At 30.3% G+C, this 22,315-nt stretch overlaps 1 protein-coding gene across 1 annotated transcript in view; it reads left to right on the forward strand.

Annotated features, from left to right (window-relative positions):
- Positions 1 to 2,369: 2,369 nt before the first annotated feature.
- LOC124359820 (acid sphingomyelinase-like phosphodiesterase 3a) overlaps positions 2,370 to 22,315 on the forward strand; it is a 65,783-nt gene continuing 45,837 nt past the window's right edge. The window contains exon 1 of the mRNA XM_046812875.1: positions 2,370 to 2,470. The gene's annotated coding sequence lies outside the window, so the exon portion shown is untranslated. The remainder of the gene's footprint in view (positions 2,471 to 22,315) is intronic.

The following is a 22,315-nucleotide window of genomic DNA, read 5'->3' on the forward strand; positions in this document are numbered from 1 at the left end:
ACAAGCTGTGAACTCCGAGGTTCAACTGCAATCAGACCTGTTAGTATGTCAGGAAATGTCAAGCCGCACAATGTCATGCTCGTGTATAGCATGAGTACGGACGTAAACAAGCTGTGATCTCTGAGGTCCAACTACAATCACAGCTTTAATTACCTCAGGGAGTTTCAGGCCGCACACTGTCATGCTCGTGTATAGGATAAGTACGGACGTAAACAAGCTGTGAACTCCGAGGTTCAACTGCAATCAGACCTGTTATTATGTCAGGAAATGTCAAGCCGCACAATGTCATGCTCGTGTATAGCATGAGTACGGACGTAAACAAGCTGTGATCTCTGAGGTCCAACTACAATCACAGCTGTATGTGCCTCAGGAGTTTTAGGCCGCACACTGTCAACCTCGAAGATAGGTCGGATACAGACGTAAACAAGCTGTGAACTCTTAGGTCCAACTGCAATCAGACCTGTTAGTATGTCAGGGAATGTCAAGCCACACAATGTCATTCTCGTGTATAGGATGAGTACGGATGTAAACAAACTGTGAACTCTGAGTTCCAAATGCAATCAGACCTATTAGTATGTCAGGGAATGTCAAGCCGCACACTGTCATGGTCGTGTATAGGATGAGTACGGACGTAAACAAGCTGTGAACTCTGAGGTCCAACTGCAATCACAGCTGTAAGTACCTCAGGGAGTTTCAGGTCACACACAGTACACGCTACTCTAGTCATACTCGTGTAAACGGTTTTTTATTATAACAAATTAATGGTTAAATAAAAAAATACGTGAGAATACCAAAACTATATTTCATGAAACACCTAAACTTCTCAACTTTGTTACTTATTCAATACTATATAAAATAAAATATGATAAAGATATAAGTCTATTATATACATTTATAATAGTATAATAAAATGCATATTATATTATTATATAATATACATTATAGAATAAATCCTCTTCTATTTCGGTGTGTTTGTGTGACCGAATTATGCGCAAAACCGATAATCAAATATACCTTACAGTTATATGATCTGCTGTTTCAACAATGCAACTTTACAGAAGTTAATACACAAAATGGTAAATATGTGCAATATTATCTAAAAAAATTAAACATTCAACTTTTTGCGTAATCAATTTAGAAAACAATATTGGGAACAGCTTATTTTAATGCCTAAAATTGCAGATATAATAAGACCCGCAAGTGATTAGCAATTTTTATCGTATTAATGATTCTAATTTGGTTTTCAAAAATATAAATACATATAATTTTTGCAAATATTGCAATTATACGTTTAGATTGGCTGTTACTGTTAACTTTTGTAGCTCCATAAATTTTGTAGTTTTTTTTAACTGCTAACACTGATGTATTACCTTCTAAATCACGATATAGCAATTAATTTTCATACGCATAAATACAATTCCTAATATAGGCTACTTTAAGAGAGGGCATTCATTGCCATCAGATATTGCATATAGTATCTTTATAAATTACCATGTATCGCGTGACAGATTTAGCTGAGGTTGCTTACAAAATTCCTATTTTATGGTTTACTTCAATGTCGAGAAGGCCTGACAGGCAGACAATCATTGAGAAACAAAATGTTTACATGCTCCGGGCAGACGTTAGAGAAATTGTGTGAGCCTACTGAGTGGTGGGCTTTTATAACGCTCAGCCAAATATCATAGTTAGACATGCGACGTTACAGAAATTATTCTTGTCTATAAAGAAATAAAATTTTACGGCAAACTTAAAGCCTATAGATGAAATGTTGCTTAAGATATCTTGCTACATGAAAAAATCCCCCTTTTTAATTAAAAAGGTAGATTTTACAATAGTGTTCGAATTATTAAGGTTCCGGTTAACTTAGAAGGGTTCTACAACTAAAGTGTGCGCTGAAATAAAATCTTATAACTCTATTTCTTTCTTTTTTTATAATTATAACGTCACATGTTTAAATGGGTAAATAATGATTATGCTTAGTTTGTTTCCAAATGCATAAGTTTTATACTACTATATGTCATTATGGTTACCAAATAGTTCAATGTAACAATTTTCACCAACAATCTCAAGGAGAGTGTCAATAATTATCATAGAACCTTGTGTTGTCTTGTAGAAAAGAAGGTTCATGTAAAATGTAAATGTATCATTAGGTTACATCGTTTTCGGGATATCATGAGGACAGACATACAGAAATATAATCTTTGAAGTTATTCCAGTGATAGGTTAACATAACGCTCAGCCAATCGCGACGTTGTAAAAAAGTAAATATAACATAACATTGGAGAGCACAGTGTAAGCGATTGCGAGGCTAGTGGGTGGAAGAGGGTGGCAGTAGAAATGTGTCGGGACGCCGGACTCGCAGTTAGTGTGGCGCGCGGTGGTCTCTACACCACTTCTTCGTTAGCCCACTCCGAGTTCTGCTGTGTTTGTGTTTGTGCCAACTGCCTGTACAGTAAACTCCAGTTACCAAGTAAGTTCACTTACTACTAATGTAGAGATGTAGCTCTACGTTACAGATAATAAAGATTTATACGGGTAAACCGATAAAATTAAATACATGCAGTGACATAGTTTATAACACAAAATATATGTAACGAAAAGATTGAAAACGACAGAAACATAAGTTTAACACGGACTATTACTTGATTCTTCTCTGGTTTTATGGAATTAACATTTAAATATCGGTATGTATAGTATATGAGGAATACGAAAACACTTAAATTTTATTACTGGCCTGTACTGGTGTTAATGCACTTTCTAATAGTGAAATACTAATTTTGAAAACTACGTCATCTTGATTTATTCTATACACAAAAATAAATACCTTTAAAATCTGACATTTAGTTAAACTTTTATTTCAGATTTTAATTTGGCTATGAAATAATAAATAACTGACATATCATAAATGAACATTGTGACTTTTCCCAACTGTGTACATACCATAGAATTAGAGGGAAATTAAACATTTCTTGTAAAATTATCTCCTCTGTCATTCCAGCCCGTTTAATTATAGGAAATCTTTCATTCTTTTGCTTTTAAATGAGTAATATTTATACCGCTACATGTATTTTGAAATGTTTGGTAAATACTTTATTTCACTCCAGGGATCCCCAAGATAATTAATATTTGTATCTGTTCATATTAAGACTTTTAAAGTATAAAATGTTTTTAGTATTTGCCATAAATTTGTATTCGAAAACTCTTATTCAGACTGATGTGGTTTTTCAAACAGTGATAGAAATAAAATTAACTAGTTAACTTCAAATGGAGCAATATGAAATAATTTTGTTCTTCCATGACAATAATGTATAAACATTTAGGAAAACAGGTCATTGTATTACTTAGTACACGATACTTAATACCGTTAAATTATTCAATAAAAATTCAATTTTAAATTAAACGTAGTTCTTACTTTAAGGTATTGTGCAATATTTTAAAACATATTTCCATTTGATTTTAAGAAAGAAAAATTAGAAAATAGTTTTTGACCTGACACGTACATAACGTGGTGCTGATAATGTGTACTTGTGCTGTTTAGTTACACTGCAACTAGATAAATTGACATTTTACTCTTACAAGCAGCCATTTTGGTCTGTTCATGAAATTATGTTTAACAATAATATATAGATGAAATAATCTTTAAATGTCAATGAAATACCGACTAATAGTAGAGGTTTTTTTAAAAAAATAGTGACGTGTTTATATGATGTCCCGAGGTTTAAATTATATTAAGAAACTGTTGATATGAAATCATTTTGAAGATAATACGCCTATGCGATAAGTATTGTGTACTACAAATACAAGATTAAATACTGGTCCATTCCATTAAAGTTTCACAGACAAATCTTTAATAGATACTGAGTTAGAATATCTAGTTTTATCTTGAGTGAGGAAAATACTGTTGTAAATATTTTGGAAACGCAACATTTTTCTCTATGAAAATGTACTCACACTATATTTCTGGTTTTATATGTAGTTTGACCAAAATAGTATTCAGAATGATTTAGACTTTAGGAATTTATATACATATAAGTAGGGTTTTACGGTTAGAGTTTTAATGAGTCTTCTCAAGATGTCAAAGATCTCACGGTTTCCCTGTTATACACTTTTGGTTTAATCTTTGGTTGCCTACAACTTATAAGTGCGTTTATTTTCGCTCCCTAAAATATAGTTTAATAATTTCGAGGTTTAGAGACCTATTCATCAAGCAACTATTTGTATATTCCTTTTTACATCCATAAACTATGGAAACTTTTTGAGTTCAACTTAGAGAGCCATCTATTATTTTTTTATGACCTAAAGAAATTACGTTTTTAAATCAATATAATTATAGAAAGTGTATTTTTCTTGTTTTAACGTGAGATACGAGGGAATTGAAAGCTCAGAAAGATTTATATTAAGCAAAATATAATTAATTTTTTCTAAGTATAAATGTCTTGTATATACAAGCTGCACTTCTCTGGAAAATATATTACTAGGGAATCGTGCAGAACAAATTGTTTTAAGAGAAAAATTACTGAAGATATAGCTCACTAAATTACATATAGGTATACATTAATTTTCCTGACGAGTAAATAAACATAATATTTCTCTATCAAATCTTCGATATTAAATAGAACAACGCTAAATATGAAATAAATGTAGCTAACACGAGCCGTACTTAGAGTCATAAAGAATTTTCTGTCAGCGGAATGGAGGTTTGGGGGATAAACTTTTCTCTATATTCTTCTGGTCTCTTGCCTGGAATCCTCTGAAGCCCTTGTAATTTACCTAATGTTATTTAATTAATATTATTAATTTATACTGCATCACGTAATATGTAAGTGCGCACTTTTATTATGCTTACTGATAATTTTAAAGGACAAATTCAAAACTGCAGAAAAAGTTTGTATCAGATTTTCACCGATAGGGCAAACACAGCTCGTGCTTCAGTCATCCTTGCTCAACACAATGCAAGAAAATTATTTAAAATAATTGTAAAAATAGAGTTTAACTATTAAATATACGTATACAACTAATTATATTAAGTAAAAATTTAATTATTAATGTTTTAATTATTGCCCTTCTTACAATTGGAGGAAATACACAGGTGCTCTTGTATGTATCCATATTTAATATGTAAACCTTAAAAAAGTGAGTAAGTGAGTGTTATAGGTGTGATATGTTAAATAGGTAAGTTACACAATTCATTAAACGATAAGACAGCAGATGGAATCATTGCTTTGAATATATTTAGGTATTGTATTTCATGGTAAATATGTATACCTATGAATAAAGACGAATATAAGGACTGTATACCTGGCCAGTATACGTTGTCAGCAAGATTTATGTTGTCCGTTTAAATTAAATATTTACTTTTCAGCGTTTACTACGCGCAACAGGACTTTCTGTAAACATTGAATACGCTTGTTTTATAAAGGATGATATTGATGATAGCTGGTCGAAAGGAAAGCTGTTATTTTATACTGTAGGCATGACGTACCTCAGTGAGTCATCAGATCTAAGAATAGCAACACTGTATATAAGAAGACAAGGTTCACGTCATGCTTCTCGCAGTTGGCGGGCGCATGCGCAATAAGGGCATATGGTGCCAATTGCACCAACAAAATTTATCAGTTATTTAAATAAATATGCGCTTGGCCCAGGACCATCTTATTTTGCCGTTTTGCCTTCAATGTTTTCACCGTGTTATTTATTCTTTATGACCTATTTTGCAAGAGTTATCTCATTATTGCAGGCAACACACTTCATATAAAATCTCTTGTAATATTATTTTAGGAGTGTGCATATGAAATATTTATATATATATATATATAATTTCAATAAACATTGAATCGCAAAAAGTACTTGCTCCGCCGGGAGTCGAACCCGGATCTCTCACTTGCCGGGTGAATGTGCTACCATTACACCACAGAGCGCTCACTTTTTCCGATTCAATTATTTTGTATTTGGCCGTATCTGTCACATATGCGTTAAAGCAAACTAACATTAATAAGCAATACATGATCGACCTTTTCAAACGACTTTTATTTACATTAAATTGTATAAATGGCAATAGCCTTATTTATATTCTGCACTACATATATATATATATATATATATATATATATATATATATATATATATATATGTAGTGCAGAATTTATTGTGCTTTGCTACCAGAAGAACTTTCTTTACTTTGTGAATATTTGTTTTGTATTGTACGTAATTTTGTTTTTTAAATAGTTAAATTTTTGTATATGTCATTGTGGTTCAAGACAAATTGCGAAATGTTCATGAAGCAGTTGAATCGTTCAAACATGATACTCATAACATTATTTCTGGTTTAACAAACCATTTGGGTATTTGACCTCAAACTACTCTGAGGTTGATTTTAAAACCCGATTCCCATAATATCTGAGTTACTGGAAAATATTTAGGTAATTAACTGCGAATATGCACTGTACCTCTCCAGGGTTATAAAAATTGCATCGACTTTTGATGTCTAAACTTGAGCTTGAGAAAAAGCAAAAGCTACTTGACATGAATATGATATGAATAACTCTTTCAAAATACATAATATAGGCGAAGAAAAGCGACAATAGATGAGAAAATTAGAACTTTGGTCTGGCTTAACAAGGGATCATTTCTCTCATCTAAAGGAGTTAACGACCGTAAGAAACACTGTCGTGAGCTGGAAGAGAAGAATGCTAGATTAGTAATATCTTGAAATGCTCTTAGTCAATAATTTAGATTTGTTGAATAATGAAGTAGTGAAATTTAAAGCAAGCATTACTAAAGATGAGTGGGTGTATGATGACATTATCGATAACAACTTTGTAAACATGTCACAGTGCGCTAACAAGGCCACCATGTTTATGGGTCCCGTATTTACACAGCCTGTCAAATTGAGTTGTTAGGAGGATTTAAATACATTGTTGTCACAGTCTACCTTTCATACATATACTGTGTGAATTACAGTGTTGATATAGATCGTGCAGACACGAACAGAACCAGTTCTGAAGCGTACCATCTGGAGTCCAATGTAGGTGTAAATAGATAATTTGCTCATGAGAAGATAACTTGTTATTAGCAAAAAAATGGTTTCGAGTGAGGGTTTAACGTCATCCTAAATACTAAGTTCATAAATAAGTATTACCGTAATAATGGTATTTCAATTTCTTTTGGACTGGTAAGCAATCTTGCCCTAGTATTATTATTTTATGTTTTATGAGGCTGTTGTAGCTATGAAACTAAGACGGACAACTGGTCATAAAAGTTAAAGTAAGAAAAACGTAACAAACAAAAATCAAAGTTACGCCAAATTACAGGCCTATCATACTGTGTAGAAATGCCTCATATTTTACCTGTTGCTTAGAATGAAAATATTTATGAATGAAACTAATATTCGATACGATGACAAACATGCCTTAGAAACTGGACCTTGTAAAGAATATAATAGAGATAGATAAGTTAAATGTAAGTAACGTTCAATTTGAGCAAAAAGTTTTTGCTGATTAGGGATTCCTTTTACACGCTTTGCGATTGCTTTGTAAGAAAAAACCTTATAATAAATTTGGTACATATATTATACATATATTATAATAAGATAGTTGACATAAAGAAGAAAATTTTATTACTTCTTAATCATGAAATAAATGTCTGTGATAAAATTTTATGCAATAATACCTTTAAGTAAATGGTAGATTTATTGTAGACGACAAAACATATTTGCCTAGTGCTGTAGAGTTTCTCAGATTTGTGTAATTCTGTATTCATAAACAGGGTCAAATTAATAACGATTTGAACTACTCAAGAGTTATCTTAATGATAATAATATTCAGATACTTCAACATCTTTTACGACAGGAAATGTTGAGTCATGTACTCGCTGGCTCGGTGAATAGCAAGATGTATATATTCATCTGAATTGTAATATTTTACTTAGATCAGGCATTTGCATTAAAAAAATTCATGTTAAACACAACTCCGTTAGTCATACAATGACCTTGGGTAAGAATTAACTGAGAACTACTGATATGATAAGGCAGTGATGGTATTATATCAAACACCTAGATAATTGAGATGATAATAGACAACTTTGTTTTTCCTTGGAAGAGGGGTACAGAGCTTTTATTAGAAATCATAAGTCATCTGCATTCATTAGAAGACTACCGAGCTCCAGTAATAATGTTAACGCCGTCTAGAATTATATATATTTCCTATTCAATCTTTGCCTGAAATAATCAATTTAATAAAATCCTTAAAACGTTAAACATCTGCTAGAAATAAAAATGTGTATTCAAAACTAATTAAGTATTATCTTCATTTCTTTATGCACGCACTAGTACATATGATAAATCTCTGAAGAAAGGCGAGTTTCCTGACCTTATAAATATGTTTACTGTGAAAACTTTACATTCAAAAAGAGAATTGGACGAACTAGGTAACTTTCTGGTTTGGGTGTACCCCATGGCTCCATTTCAGGCCCATTATTGTTTATGATCTACATGAACAAACTTTATAACCTCCATCTAGGATGCATTACTCTATTTGTTTCCAAATGATACTTCAGTGTTTTTAGAGGATTCAGTCAAATACTATTCTACAATTGTTTAGTGAGAACTATTTGCTTTTACATACAAACATTATAAGTATAATCAATTATATAACATCACCTATGACCGATCAGTCATTAAATGGGTGACACTGTCGTTGAGCCTTAACAATATGAGAGATTTCTGTGTATCGTGATTGGCAGTAACTTGAAATACCACTTCCACATAAATAGCGTAGCTAGGAAATTGTGTTCTGGGTTGCTTGTTCTTCTTAAACGTCATAATTTACATTTAAGATGTCTTGTTTACTTTTTGATATGCACTAACTAATTCATAAAATTCTTACGGTTATCTTGAATCACACAAAAGAAACAAACGTTTATTTTATAGAAAAAAATCCGAATTATACCTATACGCCTATGGAATCATGCAAACCTTTTCTTATTAAAACAGGATTCCTTACATTCCCGTGCCTAAATATCTTCAATAAACTAATTCATTTATTCCAACGTATTTTACCCAATTCTCGGTATACTTTTCGAAATAGAAGTAAATTTTTATATTATCCGACACAAAACATGTAATAAAAATTATATATATTATAATGCTCTGATTTTTTTAAAGCCCGCCCTAAATACCTCAGGACAGAAATAAATTCAAAAGTAGTCTTAGGGATTTGTTATCCCGTTAGTTCACAGAGTTAACAGTTCAAATCATCTTTATTTCAAAAAATACAAAATACAGTACAAATAAAGTGCTGTAAAGCACGAGTGGCAAAAAAATATTGTTGGCACAATTCTTAAAAACTTAAAATGTAAGTCTTATTATAAGGTGAAAGATTTTATTCATGTAAAACATTGTACATTTTTGTCTAAGCCTTTTCAATCAACCCAATTGCTTTAATGGTTGAAAGGCAATAAAGAATGATTTTATTTGATATAATGACAGAAATGATGAAAACACGGTATCACTGTAACATACGGTGCGAAGGCGTTGAATAAGCTTTAGTAATAGGATTAATAATGCTATTGTCGAGGGGGTTAAGTCTGATATTAAACTCTAACTGCGCCCAATATTGTGTGAATGTATTGAAACGAGAAAAAGATTAAAGAATGGAAATTGATAGTATTAAAATACTCGAAATGAATTCTGCCTCTGGTAAAATGATAATTCCAAGTAGTAGAATCGAGATTAGATTCTAGAGGGTACAAACCACACTTGCTCGGATGGGTAACTTCAATAAAACCCTTCTCCTTTCAACCCACGCGTTAACATATAAGGAACCTTTTCCAATTTCACTAAACTGAGATATTTGTTTCTTGATAGATGAAGTAACTAAATTAATCTAGGCCCTACTTTTCGTTCACTTTATGAAATGCAAACCTTTTTCAGGAATGGGCCCCTTAATAAATTATTTGCGTGAAATAGAAATGCATTTACGTTACGTGAATAAATATAACAATTTAAACCGCCAATAGCGTAGTTACTTTGTAACAACATTTTGTTTTAATAAGTTAATAATTACGATTTAAATTAAAGAAGGTCTCTGATATGCTGTTTCAAAGGGTAAGAACTATATTTGGAATTGACTCTCGTTTTACTTTCACATATGCTGAAAAGTTATTGACAGCGAATAAGCAAAGCTATGGATTTGGATAAAGTCTGGTTTTCTATATATATATTTTTACAATTATTCAACTATTTAGTACGGTGTATTAGTATCAAGTATTGGAGAAAAATACTGACTACTCTTTACACCACAAAGAAACACAATCACACTCTTCAAATGTTTCTGTCTTTCTTTGAAAGTCACCAGATGTTGCACCGATACACCAGTTAATCATATATGTGGACCTCATGAGAATATGTTACTTGCTCACATGCAGTTTTTGTGTATAATGAATTCTCAGTTTAAACGATGGCCTTGGATTACATCTCTATGAGTAATATTACCGTAGACTCACTGTTCACTAAGTGTATTCTTATATTTTTGAAGTCTTCTGTAACAGATTCTCTCTTTTGCAAGACTTCCTATATACGCTCCTTTTAGCTTTTATATCAGGTAGGTCTTAAATAAATGTACTTTCATGTTTATTTCCTTTTTCACTAGTTATAATAATTCTCATGAGATAAAATAAAATAAAATTGTTTAACAAAACAATATTTAGAAAATTATGTAAAAACTAATATTGAGGTTTCAATATAGCGGGTAGTGGGTTTTTTCGCGACCTGAAACAGTTTCTGATTTAGCAAATATGTTTTGCTAACAGTAGGGATTTTTTAGGAAGTGAGTGATACATGTATAATTTAAATTCCGTTTGTGTAAAGTTTTATATTTCCTTAGATGTTATTTATTGGATAATGAGTAAAACGTGTTGGGTTAGAAGTATGATTCTTTGTTTTTAATGTATCGATCTATAAAAGTATATTGTCTTAAATTGAAAGTGTCGGGAGTTCACCTTCTATTTAAGATAATGTTTTTTACCTTTCTTTATATTAACTATACTGTTTGTAATATAACATAGTTCACTATACTTGTTTAATATGTTTAAAATACCAATATAGATTTTATGCTGTTTTAAATAATACATATAATCTCCCTCCAAAATATCAATAGGATGTAAAATTGGTTTAAGGGTCTCAAAAAGAAGTGCAATACTATAAAACTATAATAGATTTTTGAATCACTTCAGATTAATTCAATGTAAAATATGTTTAGACTAGTACTACTATTATATGTAAAGATTATTATATTTCATATCTCAATGGGTTTAATAGCCTTGTTCAAGCTCACTCTAACAAAAATAAAAAGCCCCGAATAGCATTTAAATTGTAATCTTCTTCGGGGTTTTTTGGGATAATTGAAATTTTCAATTAAAATATTAAATGTCCAATAAGAATATAAGCTACAATGTATTTAATTACAACAGTATAATCAGTTGTCTATATTGAATTGATACACTGCTATTAATGTGATATACCTATGTATTTCTTAATAATTTTCTCATATTTTATAATTACCAACTTGGTTATACGCGTATGTAATTATTCACATACTGTACTTAATAGTAATATTCACATTGTGATGCGAATATTACTATGATAAACAAAACAAACAACACCACAATGAATATCCGGCATTGAACCCATACTTCTACACCAATTTGAATCGAAAATTTGGGAATGTGAAAATTCACGCTGCAATCGTTGAGAACATTCATTTCATTAATGCTAATATTGAGTTAAGCTCCATTTCACCTTCCGTTTAGGTACTAGTATAGATTGTCTTCCGTGATGGAGTCCACATCGGTCGGAAGAGGTTCACAATAAGACGTTTCAGTAAGTTCTGTATCAACAGTAATTCATTGACGTTCGTACTGAAGGTAATTGAGTGACTTCACTTATTGAAATATTTACGTTCGGAAGGTGAAGAACAGACAACTTTGGTTCTTTGAGATTGTAATGGTAAATGATTATCTTAACTTGTTGTAGTTCTTGGGAGAAACACATTTCATTGTTTTTGGTTTACTCTTATTATACATTAATTAATTTAAAATTATTACTGCATAAATATAAAATATTTGCCTATTAGTTATTAATGAATTAGTAATATTAAAAATAATAAATATTATATTTCAATAAACTATAGTTGCTTTATTTTTAAATTCTATACTACGCATTATATGTTTTATATACCATGATACTATCAAACTAACGTTACTGTCTAACATATACATAACATGACGCATGTAAAGTGTTTGTTTAGGCTTGTAAAATATTTGCCACCTGGAGTGAAAAGTGTATTATTCATTTTGACAGGTCTTTACACTCTTACCGGCAAACTTTCAACACATCCTTTTACTTCTGGTTGAAGAAATTTCAAACACTTTCCTTAAGTTCAGTTTTTTTAAATTTACATCAATTAAGCCTATGATTCATGAACCGTTAGTTCCTCTGATAGGGTTACTAGTTGTGTTATTTACTGTACGCAAATCTGAAAACTACACAACTGTTAGACAGATTTTTCTACATGCTATCAACAGTTTAGCGGATATGATAATTTGAATAACTAAAGTGGAAAACAAACGGTTTTATGATTACCTGTCCCATAATATTAGCAAATATTGACAGCAAAAATAATATTTTGAAAGTAATATAATTATAAAATTGTATTACAATAGTTAAAGTTTAAAATGGTTGAATTTTATACGTGTTACGAGCGTAGGACTATGACACAGGTCTTATGTCATAATAACGAATAGGAACATAATGAGGGAGATATGACGCTTATAGATTTAGATTTAAAGAGAAAATTTATGTTTTATTTATTTATTCTAAACTATTATGTCTCAGTAACAATTATATTTTTAATTACGTCGAGGAAGTTTCCTTTCCCTTTGCTTCAAAGAACTGGTGGAAGGAAATATTTATACTGAATGAGACAGACGTGGAAGGTCGAAGCATGTGGCGCCTCCTATACTCCTGGAACCAGTCGGTTTATTCACTTACCTCAAACGATGTTTGCGCATTTTGCATAAAATGTTGTTATTTCATCAAGAATGTATTGCTGGTACTTCACAATCAGGCTCTGAACATTTTTGTTTATGTATATGTCTATCATTGTAAAGAAGAGAAATAAGATAACACGAGAGTCAGGTGGAGAGGGTATAAAGAAACAGAGTGAGTGGAATGTTTGTCCAAAATCTCTTGTTTTTATTTATTAAGCAACATTGAGTGTGGCTGCTGCTTGGATGGGTAACCGCTGAACGATCCTGTTCTCGCAAGCAGCCTGTATAACCGGTCTTGGTGCTGGATCAGAAGTCATATTTAAGCCGTTGGTCCCCAAGTGTTAGAGACGGCTTCTTACACTTATCTTTCTAATATAGTTTTATTAAAAATTCAATTACCGTAGATAATTTTTGAAATATTGTTAAAATTTTAGTTCATTACCCAAAAAGGACCCTCTAACTATATGGTTGTCTGCGTTTAAAGACGACTCCGCACGCTACCATCATGTTAAATAATTGCCACTTTGATTGCCTGTGAAACATGGTTCATTAGTCGAGACATTCTGCCAGTAAATGTCAGACTCCTTATATGGCAGATAGACTATCATTTAGTACGAGAGAGGCACTCCCGAACTGCTAGTCACCTGCCAACAATCTATGGTTGATAGGTATGCCTGGGTATGTATATCCTGGATTCTAAATCGGTTTGTGAAAGCTGGTTTTATATTGTCTGCTAAGGTTTTAATGTATTTAAATATTTTCAGAACATGTAAGAGATATAGGACTTGGATCTGATATTGGCATCGGAAACGAGACTGATGAAGGAAAATCTACACTCACAAATACCTAAAAAAGCAAAGATTTGGGTCCTCACTAGGTATCTCATCTGGCAGGCAGGAGTAAAACTGTGAGGTTTCTATAGAAATCATTCCTGACCCAGCACAGAAGCAAGTGATTGGAAGTTGTTTAATATATATATATATATATATATATATATATATATATATTGATATAAAGTTCCTTTAATATTTCGGCTTTTTGCCGTTTTCAAAAAGGTATAATAAGGTATAATACAAAATAACAACACAGCAACAAAATTTACAAAAGTAAATAATTGATATAACAGAGCAATTCTGCTTTTATACACTCGAAGTGAATATATATATATATATATATATATATATATATATATATATATATATATATATCTGTAATTAAAATCTTTGTCTCTTTTTAAATATATTTTATTATTCAAATAATAACCACTAAATTGTACATATTTACATAATTAACAGCTTATTATTGACGGTATGCTAACGAAAATCACAATTTGAAGTACCCTGTATAAGGTTTTCCATTTATTACTGCACTCCTATTACTGGTTGCTGCATTATAAGTAGCACAGTTCTTCGTTTCTCTATTTTTTATCACCAACAAAATATACTTCACACACAGGGTTTTGATACCAATAATTTACAATGTGGGATCATCCATCTCTTTAGTTTTTTGTGGATCTTTTTAAATATACTTGAAACAGTGTTTTAACATTTGAATATTTTTCTGGCACTATTAAAATGTCACGGTATCTATTAAACTATAAGACTTAGGTCTACACAACACATTTCCAAAGCTGTGTAAATTACTAAATTAACTTTTTGTATATTACCGTGTGAAATGTTTTTTCACATTTTGTTACCGTGTACGAGTAGTACTGTTAACAATTCTAAATAGCAATAGTATAAATATGTGATGCTTATTATGTATCGCGAATATTACAATTTGGCCATCTTGTCAAGTACATTTAATCTATATCAGAGTAGGGTGGATACAAGAGAAGAAGTAGAAAGGAAGGAATCCCGAGTAATATTGGTGTAAGGTAAGGCTTCTTGGGTTATGGGTTTATTTACGGGTGAAAGGTATTCAATTAAAGAGGGAGCTTTTAATGTACCGAAAGGTTTCTCACACAAAAGGAAGGTTACAGTGAAAACTCTCGTCAAACCTATATTGGATGTAACATGTGATAAACTACAAAGAATTAGACTTTTCGTGAAGTAACCAGTTATTATTTAATCATTTTCATTCAGGTAAATATATTGGTCAGACAGTTATCCCATATATTTATTTTGTAAATCTTAATATACAAATTTATATTATAGTAATTAAAAATGTAAATTTCAATACATCTTTTTGATATGATACCATTGACTAGTAAAATATTTCTAACTAGCTGTATCCCGCGGCTTTGCAAGCTTTTCGTAAACTTTGCCCGTGTATGTTCACTTCTGGTTCAAGTGAATTATATTTCCAGTGCCGATGTCGAGTTTGCCTTGTTTCCACGATCAAGAAAATCTGTGTATGTTTATATCCATCATACACTTACATGAAATTTATTATAAAGTGGTCTAACACTCAAACTTTAAGTTCAATCAGAAATTTATCTGACAAACACACAAATATTCATATATATATATGTTTAAAGGACAATAAACGAATCTGTACCTCACGAATGAAAAATTACTGAAATCTATAGCTGTTTGCTTCTACTTTCTCAAATAAATCTATTTGAAATGTCTGCTACGAATAAACGAAAAATCTTCTATTCCACAAAATTGATAGTAACACAGTCTTTATCTTTAATAGTCTTCTTCCCAGTAACAACCAAGTGTAATTTATCATGTTTATTCAATTCTTTAATCTTTTTTTCATCCAAAACAGTCAAAAATCTGTTTGGTAAGTGTACTTTATAATCTTCCAACTCGGCAATTATTGTAAACCCGAATTTATCTTTCATTTTCTCCAGATTCAAAATTTTGTATTTCTTATTTTCTTCTAATTCATTCAACTTCTTATATTCTTTAAATCTTAGCTCACCAACTTCATTTAATTCCTTTAGTAGCTCCATTTACATAGGAAAAAATTTGAGTGTGTCAAGTTTTACTATTTAGTAAAATATCTTTTTATTAAGGAAAAGTTATCAACTTTTAAGCTTAAAGTTGGCAATAATTTGAGATAATTCAGTAGATAATCAAGGTTTTTTAAGGTCCCTACACACTATTATTGGAGTTTTTTTTGAAAAATCCTGAAAATCTACTGAATTATCTCAAATTATTGCCAACTTTAAGCTTAAAAGTTGATAACTTTTCCTTAATAAAAAGATATTTTACTAAATAGTAAAACTTGACACACTCAAATTTTTCTTATATAAATGAAGGGTGAAAAATTAACATGTCCGTTTTGTAAGAAAGAAATCCTAAAACATAACTATGATCGACATTATAATTCAAAGAATCATCTGAAAAATAAAGATATTTATGAAAAAGAACTAAATTATTTGAGGAATTGGGCTAAAGAAAATCAAATTGTCGATCATGAAAAGATGTACAATTTAGAAAAATTACGAGAATTAAAGAGAAATTTCAAAGTTGAAAAGAAAAATCTCGACCTATTTAATGATGAAAAAATTCATTCAATAGCTGAAAAGTTGGCTATCGAAACTAACGACAAAACTAAGTCTGAAATGATCGAAGAAATAGATAAAACTCTTAACGAAAAATCCGAAAATATCGTTGATGTAGAAGTTTTATCCTCAATACACGGTCTTTTCAAGCAATACATTTTAACAAACTTGAACGATAATTTCATGTCAATTTACAAATATCTTTCAATTATGCGGTCAGAAATTAAAAGTTAAATCGAGAAATTTCAAGAAAATGTTAAAAATATGAAGGGTTATCTCTCTTTGGAATGTGAATATGAACGAACTTTAGTAAACGGTGAACCACAAACTTGCCCGATGTATTTTACTATAAAAGCAGACGAAATCTTTGACGTAAACGACTTTATTTCTAAACAATTTAATAAATTATCACATCGAGAACAGACAAATCATCCAAATAGGGGTTCAGGATGGACATTTAAAAGATGCAAACAACTAGTTTTGAGCATTAATAAACACGAAATGATGAACGCAGGATCATATATCGATTTACCAAAGAAAATCAAAGATAAAAAAGCTTGTATAAATATCAAAAATAAAGATGACTATTGCTTTATTTATTCTATCCTATTATGGGATAGACTCCTGTAATTTATACATTCAAGTTGTTTTATTATCATTATCGACATTATTTATGATAGCTTGCCTCGTGTTTTCATATTCTAAAATTTCTGCAACATCTTTTGCTTTGAACCAAATTTCGTTATTTTCGTCAACAATCGTAAAAATTTCTGTATTATTGAATTTGAGTTGATTATTTATTAGATCTACAACTGTCTCCATTTAGATAGAAAAGAAATTTAACTAGTAATTTTTATTTTGAGTGTAAAGTCCAGATTCATTGATAAAAACGGTGTTTTTTTTAAAGTTTGAAGGTAAGAACGATTCGTTACCCCCTTGATTCATCATTCTTTCGACAATCTTAAATATATTTTTGTTTTACTCTCATTATTTAATAAATTTCCCTCAGAGTCTTGTATAGTTAGAACGATTTTTTGAATTCTTTAAATATTTTTTCTAATCGGAATATAATCGATTTCATTCGGGTTTTCACTCATTTTTGATCCATAAGCAACATTTGGAAAAAAAGTGTACAAAATTTCAGATTCTTTGTGTAAATGTTCGGTATGATTTTCAAAACTAGGTTCAACGAGATTACAATGTACTTCAATTACATCGAACGGTCTAAATTTTGGCGTTTTATTTCCTAAATATACCTGATTTGGCTCAATAGTTTCTTGAACAAACCCTAACAAATCTACAATAATTGCTGAAAACATTATTCGTACTGGTGATTTTATTTGAATTTTATTAGAGAGATAATTTTTTTTGCATTTCAAACTTGTTTTCGTCAAAGTTTAAAGATTTATCTGATTGTTTGAATGTTTTCAGATAATTTTTAAGGGAATTTTTTATTTGATCGAAGGTATAATATCTTTTGTTTAAACCATAATATTTTGTTATGTTCTTCTCACTAAATCCTATACAATAAGGAGAACTTTCACTAATATTTATTACAAAATTTTCAGAATAAAAACCGCTTAAACCGATAAAATAATTTGATTCTTCCTCTAAATGAATAGGATGTTCTAAGTTTAAAACTAATTTAGAGCTTTCTGAAGTCAACTTGAACAGCTTCATTTTAGCTATTTAAATGGAGAAATTTTTAAAGCAAAAAGATCAGATAAAACTTCAAACGTTTGAAGAAAATAAGAAAGATCAACCAATCAGATTGTTAATTGTTGGTTCAAGTGGATGTGGAAAAACAACTTATTATTGAATTTTATCTACAATAGGTTGATTCCTTATTCCAATTTGTATGTTTTTAGTAAAGCTTTAGAACAAGACGCATACAAAAAATTACAACAAAGATTCAAAAATATTGAGAAGAACTTAAGCAAAGAAATATCACATTTTTATAATGCTTTTGAGGACATAGTTCCGTTAAGCGAATGTAAACCCAATTCGTTAATCGTTTTTGATGATTGTATTTTGGAAAATCAGGACATTATTAAGGAATATTTCGTAATGTCTCGTCACAAAAACATATCTTGTATCTATCTTTCCCAATGCTTTTCAAAGGTTGATAAACAAGTTATTAGAAATAATTTGAATATGTTGTGTGTTTTTAAGCAAGACGATCACTATTCGAGAAATATTTACAACAATTATGTGGGATCTGATATGAGTTTTAACCACTTTAATGAATTATGTGATAAAATTTGGAAAGAAGACTATGGATTTTTAACTATTAATCTAACTTTGAAGCCTAAAAATGGTAAATATATGAGTAAATATAAATGCTGCTCAGTGATCTGACAAATCTACTTGATAAAATATTTGTTACAATTATTTTTACATTATCTTTACTTTTTATTTACATTATGAAAACAACTAAAAAACGGTAAATCTGTTCACGTTTTACGTTCCACGTTTCACGTTCAAGTTCCACGTTCACGTTTTACGTTCCACGTTCACGTTTTTACGTTCCACGTTCACGTTTTACGTTCAACGTTCACGTTCCACGTTCACGTTTTACGTTCAACGTTCACGTTTTACGTTCCACGTTCACGTTTCAAAACTTTTCTAATTAAATGGTGAACGTAACTTCTGAAGAAGCGAAAAAACTTGATCAAATCGAAAAGAAATGAATCAAAGAATTTAAAGAACAGATTCGAATTGATGAAAAAGAACAAGAATTTATTCAAAAAATTAATCAACCTGTAACTTCTGCAATTAAAAAATTGATAACGTTTTAAGCGATAATCAAAATTTGATGAATTTGGTTCCAGTTGTACGACAATTTGCTGGTATTTCGATTCCATAATCTGAAGTAGAAGAGTTTGAATTGCCAAAATTACCATCTTCAACACCTCGAATCATTGAAGAATCTACAATAGTTGAACCAATAAGTCCTAGAACAATGGATATAATAGTTGGTCCAATTGGTAGAAAGTTTCTTCCTAGAGTAAAAGATGATAAATTTGGTTTGTATTGGGATAAAAAAAGAATAGTTTTATGATTGGAAATTTGCCCGTGAATTTTGAACATAATGATATCATTATTAATGAAAAAACATATGAAGGAACTCAAGGTTTATGGAGATTATTAACAGACTATGACGCTCCAAAAGATAATTTATATTCTGAAGAAGATTTGAAAAAGTATACAGAAATTTTATGGGAATCTGACTCAATTTACAAAAATAATGATCCATCTACTAAGAAGCCTAAGTCAAGTAGAGGTAAAAAATATATGAAATTAATTAAACCAATTTGGGAAAACGAATCGAAGGATCAGGTGTAAGAAAATACAGTGATAATAAGATTGAATACAGATATATCGACGATTTGACAAAACTCGATGGAATTAATCATTATATTTATGCTCAAGAAAAGGCTGGAAACAACAATTTTTTGAATGAAAAGAAAGCGATTAAAGATTTTATTTCGAACAAACTTAATGAAATGATTGAAAAACCTGATGGAATTAAATATTTAAAACGAATTTTGCCGGCAATAAGTTCATCTATGATTGAGGGTAGTGGACTTTTGAATGATTTTATCAACAATTTACCTTTTGAATTACACGTACCAACTTATCAGTATCTGGGGCCTGGCACAAAACTCGAAAAAAGACTAAAACGAGGAGATCCTGGTATAAATAAATTAGATCAAGCTGCTATGGAACACGATATTTTTTATGCAAAACATAGAGACACAAATTCCAGACATATAGCAGATAAAGTTTTGCAAGATAAGGCAATGGATAGATTTTTATCAAAAGATGCTAGTTTAGGTGAAAGATTTGTTGCGCTTCCGACAGCTGAAGCAATGTTTTTGAAGAGAAAACTAGGAATGGGAATCGAAGAGAACTTGAAATTTTAACTATATAAATGGAGGTGAACGTAAACTTCAGCAAAAATCAGAAAGAAAAAATTAAATCCGCTTTTAAGAAAAAAAATACCCGTTGTATTCAATTTAAAATAGATCAACTAAAAAATGGCGAAGATAAGATATTTTTAACAAATAGACAATACAATAAACTCGAAAAACACAAGAAAAGCGATAAAGGCGTCAGAATAGAATGTTCTTATAATCAGTTGAAAGAACTTAAAAATGGTCGACTTTTGAAAGATTTATTAGATTTTGGAGAAAATATTCCAGTTGTTAAAAATGTTGTTCCTTATGTTCGTAAAGCTGCTCCAATTGTTAAAAAAGATGTGATTCCTATTGTTCGAAACATTTTAAATTGGTTAGATAAAGAGTTGGAAGATGTTACAGGATCTGGATTAGATGAAAAAACTTTGAATTACGTAAAATCAAACATTAAAAAAAATTTGAAATCAAACCATTAACATTCGGGGAATTGGAAGAAATCTGCAAAAATATTAAACATTTTAGAGGAATCTTCATGAGAGATACATTACCTGGAAAAGTTAAGAAATTTGAATGTGGAATTGTGAGTTTTGACTCGATTATGGGAAGTGGAACGCATTGGATTTGCTATTATAAAAATGATAAGATTGCGTATTATTTTGATTCGTATGGAAGAATTGAGGACAAACCACCGAGAGAATTGATCCAATATTTGAAAAAAATCAAGCGTCTACTACAATGATTCTCAGATTCAAGATTATAAAGATCCCCCAATTTGTGGTCATTTATGTGTTTTTGATTTGAATGAACTGAGTAATGGTAAAGATTTTAAAGAAGTTGTTAAGAAATTATTACTTAATAAATATGGATTCACAAAATATATTTGATGTATTTGGAACACAAATTATTCAAAATGTAGATAATAGTTTCAATTTTGATAGTTTGAGAAATGAGTTTGATAACAAGTTAGAAAATTTTATACAAAACCTTCCAGATTCCGATATGTTTCCTGTCGAGATTGAAGATTTTAAAGCAGAATATGATAACAAACTTGCAATTTTCATAAGTTCAAGGGAAGTTGCTGATAAAATACAAACATTGAAAAAAGAATTTGAAGATGGTGCAGAAAAAATATTTACCAATTTAATGTCTCATATCGAAAAAGCTGATAAATTTACTGAAGCGATCAAAGTTGAAAAGAATTATGTTAGTTTGGCTAATAAAAAAAGAATTGTCGGTGTTCGACCTGGTATTGACAAACATGATGTTGTTGTTAAAGAACAAATTTTAAAACCTCTAAAATTATCAGAAAACATCGATATTGTTGATTTACATGATCCGAATGTTAAAAATGCCTTAGATTTTAAAGGAAAAAGAATTAGCAGTGTTAGTAAAGGAATTAATCCATTTGATGTTGTTGTAATGATTCAATTAGAAGATCCTATTAAAATGTTTAATGAACTAAAACAAAATTATGAGAATCATAAACAGCATGTTAAAGATTTTACAACAGAAGTCTATGAAAAACTTGATGAAAGAAGTAAAAGATCAGTAGACGATGTTGGTGAAATTAATGAAAAACTTACTAAATTTAAAGAGTATTTTGATAAGTTTAGTTTAGATGCTACGAAAACTTTTGAGAATATTGGTCATAAATTTGTTGAATACAATGATTCTTATGCTGACAAATTTCAAAAAATAGAAGAAAAACTTAATAAGTGGGAGGAAGATCTTACTGAAATAGGTATTCGCGTAGGGTTTTATGCATGATAAAATTTCCTTATATAAATGGCGCTCATATACTGTGTGAGATGTAAAGAAAAAACTGCAACAAATGATATAAAATACTATGCAAATATCAATGGAGTTAAAAGAGTTTCTGGAAAATGTGCTGAAT

The sequence above is a fragment of the Homalodisca vitripennis genome, chromosome 4, assembly GCF_021130785.1.
Source record: "Homalodisca vitripennis isolate AUS2020 chromosome 4, UT_GWSS_2.1, whole genome shotgun sequence".
Classification (NCBI taxonomy): domain Eukaryota; kingdom Metazoa; phylum Arthropoda; class Insecta; order Hemiptera; family Cicadellidae; genus Homalodisca; species Homalodisca vitripennis.